We start from the raw sequence: 12,162 nt of genomic DNA, 5'->3' as shown, positions 1-12,162 counted from the left end.
TTAGTTTATTTGCACAAGAGCACATAGGCTGTAGCCAGTCTGCCTGGAATTAAGCTTCACTTGATGTGATCCTAGCAGAGCCATGACAAGTCACTGCTGCGCTGTACTACCTCTCTTGACCTTCTGAATCACAGAAAGAAACAAAGAACTTCTTCACTGAGACGTGCTTTTCAGATAAGTATCTAGAGAGAGATTTTGCAGCCTTGTACAAGAAATAGCTTCATAGCCTCACACTGGAATGGCTTGAGAATTGGTCAAAAACCTAGTTTCTTCTTACCAAACTTGCAAGTCATTGCTTCTGGTTTAGTTTAGATGGAAAGATGTAGGAACAATTACATTTAAGTGCTACTTTGAAATACTTACATTTCTTCCCTTCATCTAAACCAGCTCCAGCCGGGCACAGTGGCTCATGCCTATAATCCTAGCTACTCAGGAGGATGAGGTCTGAGGATCACGGTTCAAAGCCAATCCGGGCACTAAAGTCCATGAGACTCTTAATCTCCAATTACCACCAGAAACCGAAAGTGGTGCTGTGGCTCAAGGGATAGGGTGGTAGTAGCCTTGAGCTGAAGAACTCAAGGACAGCACCCAGGCCCAGAGTTAAAGCCCCATGACTGACCAAAAAGACATAATAATTTTTCTGAAGCCCCAGGACCAACCAAAAAATAATAATAACAATAATTTTTCTGCTCTCCTCTGTAACCCTAGCTATTCAGGAGGCTGAGATTTGAGGATCACATTTCAAAGCAAGCCCAGGCAAGGAAATCCACAATACATCTCTAATGAACTAGTCAGAAAAAGCTGAAATGGCACTATGGCTCAAGTGGTAGAGCACTAGCCTTGAGCACAAAGAGGCTCAGAGATAACACCCAGGCCCTGAGTTCAAGCCCTAGCACTGACAAAAAAATTAATGAATAATAATAATGATAATAATAATAATATTCTCTTGGAGAGAATTTGTGAACATAATCTAGCCCCCCCCTTTTTTTTGCCAGTTCTGGAACTTCAACTCAGAGCCTGAGCATTGTCCTTGGGCTTTCCTTAAGGCTGTCATTCTACCACTGCACCACTCCTGGCTTTTTCTGTGTATGTAGTACTGAGGAATTGAACCCAGCACTTCATGCATGCTAGGCAAGTACTCTGTCACTAGAACACACTCCAAGCCCTAGCCCATTTTTTAAAACTTTAAAAGCTTTGCTTTTTTCTCTTCTCATGCAGATACTTGAGGAAACAAACTCAGTTCAGAGCATCCTATATCTCCTCACATATGTTTCTTCCTGGCACCAACTGGTTCTAATGCCAAGCATTCACCAAACAACCTTGAATGAATTTTTCTTGTTTTTCTTCAAAAGAAGGAAAGGAAAAGTGATCTGACTCATCAGTACATCTTTTAAATATCTTCCCAAGATTGATATCTCTAAGGATGACAGGTAAAAATATCTATACCAGTTTCTGGTTGCATTTTAAACTATATATTCAGTAGGAGTCATGCATCGTCTACATGCAACCTTGAAATCTAATCAAGTTCTCAAGTATTTATTATTTGGATAGAAGCACCATATTGTCAAGTCTCTCCTTAATTTTTTCCTATATAGATTATATAGATTGGCCCCTCTTCATACTAGAACATTCACTATTTTAAAATAACCTGAATTTCTAATCTCTTTTATACCTTAGTGACTTTCTCTAAAAAATAAGTGTTGGGAGCTCTTTTGGTCCATTTTAAAAGATGGGCAATCAATACAAATGGCATAAAGGATGATAGAAACAAAGGAAAAGTTAAGAAAATGTATTTATAATTATACCTGTCATCAACTGAATTGTAAACCCTTTCCCAAGAATTCATGTAGTTAAGCCTTAACTTACCCAATTTGGTGATGGGACCTTTAGGGACTTAATAAATGCAAATAACATCATAAAGCACCCAGCAATGAGCCAAGGGCTTTGCTGCTTCCCATTCTTATCAACATTTAGCATTGCTCATATTCCATATGTCATTCTAATAGCTGTGTAGTTATAGCTCATTGTTGTTTCCTGAATGTTTTATCTATTACAGTTTCCATTGGAATTCTTAGTATGTTTGCCACGTGCCCTCTTTTCTGCTTGATTTTTAGTTCTGCTGACTTTTAAGTATGCTTTAACTTGAAGTTCAAGTAGTTCATGCTCAAGAGAATTTTTTTTAATACTTTAAGGAATCTTTATACAGAATTCATTATTGGAGTTTTATTCAAGATATATCACTGGGCTGATACAGGATGTTTCATGCCTACATAGAAATATCTAAAACCAGCTAGGCGCAGTGGCTCACACCTGTAATCCTAGCTACTCAGGAGGCTGAGATCTAAAGATCAAGGTTCAAAGCCAGCCCCGGCACAAAAGGACCTGAGACTATTATCTCCAATTTACCTCTAGAAAAGAAGAAGTGGGGCTTGGCTCAAGGGTAGGGCAGTAGCCTTGAGCTGAAGAGGTCAGGGACAGCACCCAGACAGAGTTCAAGCCTCATAACCATCCCCTCCCCTCAAAAGAAATATCTAAAACTAAATTGGGGAAATACGGACACAACCAAGGAGTAAATTGACAGCTAAACTGATGAATAGGAGCTAATAACACCCCTGCTCACGGGGAAATTCGAGGTGAGTATACATATCCAGTGTAGATGTTTATATTGCCTTTGAGAATATAGAGTCTACAGTCATCAGTGGAGACTCTTGTCTAAAGCTGGAAGCCTTTGGCTGTAGAACAGAGTAATGGAGCTGAGACTAGGCTTTGTGGGACCTGAGAAAGTCATACATGAGCTTCCCTTTCATACTGGGCCATGTATGGAACACAAAGTTACTTACAGGAAGTTCAAAGTCTCCATCTGCTCTATGATGAGTATTAGGACCAAATTCACAACACTTAATGGGATGGTAAACCTAAGCTGAGAGAAACCTCTTATATCCCCACAATCTGCACATCAGGGAGTGCTTCTCTTTTTCTTTTTTTCCCCCTGCTTTGTCCCACTGTTCTAAGTAAATCCTTGCTAAATTAAAAAAAAAGAATGAAAAAGAGAAAGAAAAAGAAAAAGGGAAGCATAAAAGAAAAGGTAAGGCCGGAATTTGGCCTAGTGGTAGAGTGCTTGCCTAGCATGCATGAAGACCCAGGTTTGATTCCTCCATACCACATACATAGAAAAAATCCAGAAGTGGTGCTGAGGCTCAAGTGGTAGAGCTCTAGCCTTGAAAAATTCCAAGGAATGTGCTCAGACCCTGAGCTCGAGCCCAGGACTGGCAAAAAAAAAAGAACGAAAAGAAATTATCTTAAAATCTTTAATACTTCTAGAATAACAAGTAAAAATCTGAAAGAAATACATTAAGAAAGTATAATGTGTGATTGTTGTTCTTAATGTACTATGTTATTTCTCATCTCTTTTGTTGTCCCTTGGTTATCTCATATTGTTACAGTATCTTACCTTGTTATCTGGTTTATTGTATATATGTTGATTTGGGAAGGGGGAGGGAAATGGGGACAAAAACATGAGAAGGAGTATCAAGGTGTGTGAAGTAATGCACCTTCTATCTGGCAAATATAATGTAACCAAAAGCAGAGTGGCTCAAGTTGTACAGTGTTTTCCTTGTGCAAAAAGATGAGACAGCACCTAACCCCTGAGTTCAAACCCTAGGATTAGCAAGCGCACACACACACACACACACACACACACACACACACACACACACACACACGACAGAAACCTTGGGAGCATTTACTCTTCTTTTTCAACTTTTATATTTGTTTCAATGTATTTGAATGTAAGTTTTTCACTATTCTCTTATAATCTTAAAAAAAAAATGTTGGCAAGCTGGGTGTAGTGGCTCACACCTGTAATCCTAGCTACTCGGGAGGCTACTCGAGATTTGAGGATTGATGAGGACTGAGATTCAAAACCACCCCAGGCATGAAAGTCCAGGAGAGTGTTATCTCCAACTAATCAGGAAAAACAACAACAAAAACTACTGGAAAGTAGGGCTGTGACTCAAGTTGAGAGCTCTAGCCTTGAGAAACCCCAAGGGCAGTGCTCAGGCCCTGAGTTCAAGTCCCAGGACTTGAAACCCACCATGACAAACATGATACATAGTGTGAAAGACTGAATGCTTTCTACTTAATGTCTTCTATTCACTATTACACAGGAAAGTGAGGCAATGCATATATCTAGAAAGAAATTACCATTATTTTCAGAAGTCCATAAACAATAGTCAAATATCTCTAAAACTGTCTATAAAAATGAGTACTGAATTTAGAACTTTGACAGAATAGGAGTTCAATACTTTTTTAAATTCCATGCTGGAATTATGTGGGAACCAGGGCTTGAGTGACTTTTGTGAAGAAGACATCAATCACAGGAACAGAGAGTAAGGCTTGGTAGAATGAATCGATAGTGAATTACAGGCTGAGGGCAGAGAATTCTAGAAAATCAATAGTTTTTCTTTTGAAGGCTATGGTTAAAGGCGACACAAGGCACCTCTGCAGACCCACTGAAAGCAACCACAGAACAAGAGAGAATGGTCTTCTCATACAGACTCATAAGAACACTTACCTCCTTTCTCTCCCTTCCTTCCTGGTCAGTCATGGGGCTTGAACTCAGGGCTTCTTTTTCTCTTTTTCTTCCTTCCTTCTTTGTCAGTCATGGGACTTGAACTCAGGTGCTATCCCTGACCTTTTTTGCTCAAGACTAGCAATCTACCACTTTTCTTTTTAGGCCAGTCCTGGGGCTTGAACTTAGGGTGTTGAGCACTGTCCTTGGGCTTTCTCAAGGGTAGTGCTCTACCACTTGAACCACAGCATCATATTCAGCTTTTTCTATGTATGTGGTACCAAGGAATCAAACCCCGGTCTTCGTGCATGCTAGGCAAGCACTCTACCACTAGGCCAAATTCCCGGCCCCACAATCTACCACTTTGAGCCACAGAACCATTTCCAATTTTCTGGTGGTTCATTGGAGATAAGAGTCTCACAGACTTTTCATGCCTGAGCTGGCTTTGAACCATAATCCTCAGATCTCAGCCTCCTGAGTAGCTAGGATTACAGGCATGAGCCACCAGTGCCTGGCAAGCACTTTATTTCTGTAGTATGCTTCCTCAAAATATAGAACTTTCCTAATAATGAGAAGCATCCCACAAATTCCAGTTAAGGCATATCCTCAAAATCACCCAATGAGTACTTGTTCAAACGATCAAGATCATCAAAGCCAAGGAGAATCTGAGAAGCCATTGGTCTTTAAGTACTTAAGAGGAAATAATCACAAAATGTAATGCTCTTATCAGATTCTGAACTAGAAGAGGCCTATAAAGGCTTAGGAAAAATGTACAGCTAAGAGTAGTGTATCATATCAGATAGTCAATTGGGCAAATGTACATTTCTAATAAGGAAAATCAAGTACAGAGGATAAGGAAACTGTACTATCTTCAAAATTCTTCTATAAATCTAAAACTATTTTATTTATTTATTTATTTATTTATTTATTTATTTATTTATTTATTTATTGTGGGTCATGGGGCTTGAACTCTGAGCCTGGGCAATATCCCTGAGCTCTTCAGCTCAAGGATACTGCCTTACCCTTTAGCCACAGCCGTATTTCCCATTTTCTAGTGGTTAATTGAAGATAGGAGTCTCCCTGTCTTTAGTTCCCTGGCTGGTTTATGTCAGATCTCATCCTCCCTGAGTAGCTAGGATTATAGGTGTGAGCCACCATTCCTGGCTAAAACTATTTTAAAAGCTTATTTTAAAAAGTCATGAAGCCTATTCAAGTTTTCATCTAGGTATAGGAGATTATATAACAAAAAATTAAATTAAAAGTTCATGTTTAAGTCACAAGATAATTCACCTAAAATTCACTTACATTATTATTTATCAGGTCGCCTGCACATACCTGGTAGTTTTACATTGATTCTACCAAAAAGCCCTGCCAAATGAGTCATAGGCAAAAAGTACTGGGCTGGAAATTTAGCCTAATGGTAGAGTGCTTGCCTAGCATACACAAAGACCGGGGTTCCATTCCTTGGTATCATATACATAGAAAAAAGCCAGAAATGGTGTGGACTCAAGTGGTAGAGCTCTAGCCCTAAGAAAGCCCAAGGACTATGCTCAGGCCCTGAGCTTAAGACCAGGACTGACCAAAAAAAAAAAAAAAAAAAAAACAGTACAAAACACACAGAAGTTCATTCTCATCCTCTTCTAAGAGATTTAGGGGCTGGGAGTGTGGTCTAGCAGTAGAGTCCTTGCCTAGCTAGCATGCACAAAGAACTGGGTTCAATTCCCCAGTGCCACATACACAGAAAAGGCCGAAAGTGGTGTTGTGGCTCAAGTGGTAGAGTCTTGAGGAAGCCCAAGGACGGTGTTCAGACCCTGAGTTCAAGGCCCAGGACTGGCAGAAGAGAGTGAGGGGGAGAGAGGAAGAGAGAGAGAGGGAGAGCAAGGGAGATAGAGACAGAGAGAGATATTTAGATGGAACATTTTGGAGTTCAAGCAATCTCTGAGGGACTGAGACAAAGAATGACTAAATTGTTTGAAAGAATAAAGGGTGGGGCTTGGAGTTTGGCCTAGTGGTAGATGTTGTGCCCAAAATTTGGGGTCCCCGAAGACCACCAAGGAACCAAATAGGATGTAAGGAGCACAGAGTCTTTATTGCAAGCTCGAGCCTGGACTCACAACTGACACTGGGGCCGCGGGTCTGAGTTCAGGAAACACAGACCTCCTGTCAGCAGCCTTTTTATACAAAGTCAGGTCTTGGGGGTTTCCAGCTGAGTTACTACATGATTGGTTAACATTTAAGCTAGACAAGTCACCATCTTATTGTCTAGAGGCATGAGTTTAAACAATAAAGGAGTGAAAAAACATTTACAGTGCTCTCTTACGTCCAGGGCTCTAATATTTGTGACCTGGTGACTAGATGTTGGTGAGGCAGTTTTGAGAAAAACATTATTAAAATGGAGTCTGAATTCAAAAATGGCTTCACTGTGATTAGGGCTCTACAGCAGAGGGCTTGCCTAGCATGCCCGAAGCCCTGGATTAGATTCCTTGGTTACCTCATACACAGAAAAGGCCAGAAGTGGTGCCGTGGCTCAAGTGGGAGAGTGGTAGCTTTGAGAAAGCTCAAGACACTACTCAGGCCCTGAGTTCAAGTTCCAGAACTGGCAATAAATAAATAAAAAAAAAAGAATAAAGGGGAAAATATCATCAAGATAAGGAGAGGATGGGAATGAAAGAAGAGATATATTTCAGAAAATAAATATAATTATATATTATACAAGGAAATAATCATTTAAAAAACTTAAGGTATGAGCCAAGCGAGGTGGCTCATGCCTGTAATCCTAGCTACTCCGCAGGCTGAGATCTGAAGATCAAGGTTCAGAGCCAGCCCTGGCACAAAAGGACCTGAGACTCTTATCTCCAATTAACCTATAGAAAACGGGATGTGAGGCTTGTCTCAAGGGTAGGGCAGTAGCCTTGAGCTGAAGAACTCAGGGACAGTGCCCAGGCCAAATTCAAGCCCCATGACCCACCAAAAAAAAAAAAAGTATGGAAAGCATCAAATTGTAATACCGAAGCACCTCTTCATGTGTATATAAAATAATATACATACTGAAAAGAACTCCAAAGATAAATAAACAAAGGACCTGTTCTTAATTTGTCTTATTGTTTTTAGATGACTCTGTGTTCTTTACTTCATAAACAGTGTATACACGCACACATCTGTGGGAAGGTGGGGAGAAGGACTCGGAGTCAGTGGAAAGACAGGTGAAAAAATGCAGCAGCGGGGGCCATCAACCGCATGGGACATTGATGAAAGTGAATCAAGAAAGTCGTGGACGGAGATGGGAAGTAGGAAATGAGAGAGGATGAGGGAACAGCTGGTATTAGGCAAAAGGAAAGAAATGTACTTATCACCTGACATATGTAAAGGTAACCCTGCTGTATATCACCTCTAAAACAACAATTAAAAATAAAGACAGGGGCCAGGAGTTTGGCCTAGTGGTAGAGCGCTTGCCTAGCATGCACGATGACCCGGGTTTGATTCCTTGGTACTACGTACATAGAAAAAAGCCAGAAATGGTGCTGTGGCTCAAGTGGAAGAGCTCTAACCTTGAGAAAACCCAAGAACAAATGACTCAGGCGCTGAGTTCAAGCCCCAGGACTGGCAAAAAAACAAACAAACAAACAAACAAAATATATATATAGGTATAATAAATAGCTCACCCCCCCTATTAATTACAAAAATACAAAACTAAAAAATAAATAGCTCATTAGGTTCTGTGAAAGGGAAAACTAATGAAATGAAATCCCCTTGTAAAGCTAATACATGCTAATAAAAATGTAAACAAAAACTTGAGAAATTATAGGGGAGGCCACATAGAGATAAAGAAAATGAAAACTGTAAGAGGTAAATTAAGAGTCAAAGAGGATCTAGGATTGGAGCTCAAGTGGTAGAGTACTAACTTGGAGCAAAAAAAGCTAATGAACAGTGTCACTGCCTCGATTTCAAGCCCCAGTACCAGCATACAGAGGATCTACATAAATCAGGACACAGGAAAGGCCTTTGTATAACCATGTTCATTGCTGCACTACTCATCACAGCCAAGATATGCAAACAGCCTAGATCACTTTCAATGAATAAATGGATCAATTCCATCAGGAAAAGTGATTTTATTTGCAGGGAAACGGATGGACATGTCCATGGAGAAAGTAATGTTAAGTGAAGTAAGTCAGGGCTCAGAAAGACAAAGAATACATGTTTTCTCTCATATATGGAAGTTAGATCTAAATTAGAAATATATGTAGAAACACACAGGGTCATATGCACATATGAATAAACACTTATCCAGTAAAGTATGATATATGTAGGGAAGGATTCTAATGATGTAATTCCTTAGAAAAAGTGTGTGTGTGTATGTGTGTGTGTGTGATACTGGGGCTTGAACTCAAAGCCTAGGTGCTACCCTTGAGCCTGCCCCCCCATCTCTGTCTGTCTGTCTGTCTGTCTGTCTGTCTCTCTCTCTCTCTCTCTCTGTCTCTGTCTCTCTCTCTCTCTCTCTCTTCTTAAGGCTAGTGCTCTACCATTGAACCACAACTCCATTTCTACCTTTTTTTGGTAGTTTAAGAGGAGTCTCACGGACTTTTCTGCCCAAGCTAGCTTTGAACCCTAATCCTCAGATCTGAGCCTTCTGAGTAGCTAGGATTATAGGCATGAGCTCCTGGGCACAAGCTTGACTTAAATACAGTGTAACAAAGAAACTGGAACTTGTGGTATAAAGGGAGGCGGGGTTTTGGTCACAGTGGCTCACGCCTGTAATCCTAGCTACTTAGGGTGAGATCTGAGGATCAAGGTTCAAAGCCAGCCCTGGCATAAAGACCATGAGACTCTTATCTCCAATTAAGCTCTAGAAAATGGGAAGTGGGGTTTGGCTCAAAGGTAGGTGGTAGCCTTGAGCTGAAGAGCTCAGGGACAGCGCCCAGGCCCAGAGTTTAAGCTCCATAACCCCACTCCCCCCAAAATGAGAGGAAGGGCAAAGGAAGAAAAGATGGATGAGAGAAGTCGTAATATTTAGTACACACACATATATATATATATATACATATATATATATATGGAACCAGGGGATGGTGGCTTGGGAAAGATGGAGGAGAATGATGAAGGTATAACATTAAGATACATTGTATTCATAACCTGACATGTTGAAATGAAATTCCTCTACTTAAAGATAAGTTTTTGAAAGAGAATCTAAGAATACTGTTCCAAAGAAGAGCCAGGAAATGGCAACAAGTTAAGTGTGGCAGTGTGTACCTATGTTCATGGAGCTACTTGGATGCATAAATCAGAGGATTCTGCTCTAGTTTTAGCTGCAGATAATAGCTGAAATGTAACAAAAGCGAAAAGTTCAAGTGGTAGAGCATTTGTCTGACAAGCAATCAAACACCAGTATCACTAAAAGACAAAAGAAAAAAATGTTACAGGTGAAAAATGAGTATGTCTGTTCAGAACTAGGGGAAAAAAAACAAATTCTTATAGCAAAGGAACATACAGAGTTTTAAACAAAATAAATGAAAACATATATACTAGTATTAAAAGTTCAAAATGTCATTGAGTACCAGTGGCTTATACCTTTAACCCTAGCTACTCAGGAGACTGAGATCTGTGGATCAAAGTGCAAAGCCAGCTTGGGCAGTAATGTTTGTGAGCCTCTAATTTCTAATTAACCACCAAAAGAATGAAAGTTGAGCTGAGGCTGCCAGGCCCCAAGTTCAAGTTCAAGCCCCAGAACTGACGTGTGCACACGCACACTCAAAACATCTAAGATAAAGAAAGCAGCAGAGTGTGGTAGTTCATGCCTGTAATTCTAGATACTCAGGAGGCTGAGATCTGAGGATCATAATTCAAAGCCAGCCTGGGCACTAAAGTCGGTGAGACTCTTCTCTCCAATTAACCACCAGAAAACTGGAAGCAGCGCAGTGGCTCAAGGGGTGAGGCCTTCAGCCTTGAGCTGAAGAGCTCAGGAAAATGCCCAGGCCCAGAGTTCAAGCCTACAACCAACAACCAACAAAGAGAGATGGGGGGAGGAGGGACTCTAATAAACCTGTAGGATATCATGTTAAGTAAAATAAGTGAGGCCAGTGAGGAAAACATGGTGTCACTCATGTGTGGAATCTGAAAGGTTGAACTCATGGAAGCAGGTTGTTGGAAAGAGAGCTAAGATATTGCTTGAATGGTACAAAGTTTCCACTAGGCAGAGAGAATACATTTTAGAAACCTCTAACACAGCATGCTGATATTAGTTAATGATATATAATATACTTGGAAATGGCTAAAATAACGGATCTTAAATGTTCTCATCACAAATTCAGTGATAATTATCTGACATGGCAGGTCTGCTAATGTCCTTGATTTAATCATTTCACAATGAATGCATTTATGGAAAAACATGCTGTGCATCATAATTATATGCAATTTTTGTCAGTTTTATCTCAATAAGGAGAGGAAAGAAAGTAACATAAAAAGCTTCATACAAAGTAAAGATATTCACAGAGCAGACTCCTTGTCACCGACAATAAATTCCAGAAATAATACATAGTATTGTTGAAATGTTAAGGAAAGATGACAGTTAATCTATTCATCCTTACACAAATTATTATTTTCCCACTGTTGTAACATAATACCTGAGGGTAGTCAGCTTACAAAGAGCAATGGTTGGTTTGGGCTTGGGATTTCAGAGGTTTCACTCCACTAGTGGATGGCCTGCAGCAATTAGGCCTTTGAGGTCCTGACCATTGTGATGAAGGACTAAGCTTCTTACCTCATGGCAGCCAAAAAATGAAGAGAGAATAGGAGAGGGGACTGGGGACCCCATATCCTCTTCCTGGAACACTCTTAATGTCCTCACTTTTTTCCAGTAGCACAACATGGATCAGGACCTGACCTGTGACACGTGAGCCACAGAGGGCACTTATCTAAACCATAGCACAGTTAAACTCTCATGTCAGAATCTTAGCATAATCAAGTAAGTTTTTATTTTCTTTTGTACGTATATGTGTTTTGTTTGTTCGTGCCTGTATTTGTTTTGGTTTGTGTTTGGTTTGGAGGGAGGCAAGGTTCTCACTGAGTTGGTTAGGCTGGCCTCTGATGTGGCAGAAAAAGCTAGGCCAGAATGCAAAAGGGGAAAATTGTATATTCTAATTCTTTGTTATCTGCTTGTAATCCTCAGTCTGGCAGGGAAACGCAGAAATTTAGAAGGTAAAGTAGGATATACTCTTCTAGTAAACATTTAAGTTTTCTGACTTACAAGCCTCTAGCCCACTTGTGGCAGATATAGCAGAGATTCCACTCTCCTTTGTGTCTAATGATGGTTAATTGGGCTTTCTTCTAGCACTGTCCCAGAGTACGGTCAGGTGCTTTTCTCAGGTCAACTGCTTCTGTTTTGTACAATAACTAAACTTCACTCCCAAGTTATTCTGAAGAACTTGTCATTTCTCTAACACCCTGTAATAGTTTGCTTTTAGTTGGAGTGGTGTGTTAGCTTTCTGTTGCTGTGACAAAATACCTGAAGGTAAAAAGCTTAAGAAAGAAAAAAATGTATTCATAGTTTCAGCCTATTGTTACTTGGCTCTGTTGTCTCTGGGTCTATGGGGAGGCAC

Source organism: Megascapheus bottae, chromosome 12, assembly GCF_031878675.1.
Source record: "Megascapheus bottae isolate mThoBot1 chromosome 12, mThoBot2.hap1, whole genome shotgun sequence".
NCBI lineage: Eukaryota > Metazoa > Chordata > Mammalia > Rodentia > Geomyidae > Megascapheus > Megascapheus bottae.
Note: the sequence above shows the minus strand (reverse complement) of the source record.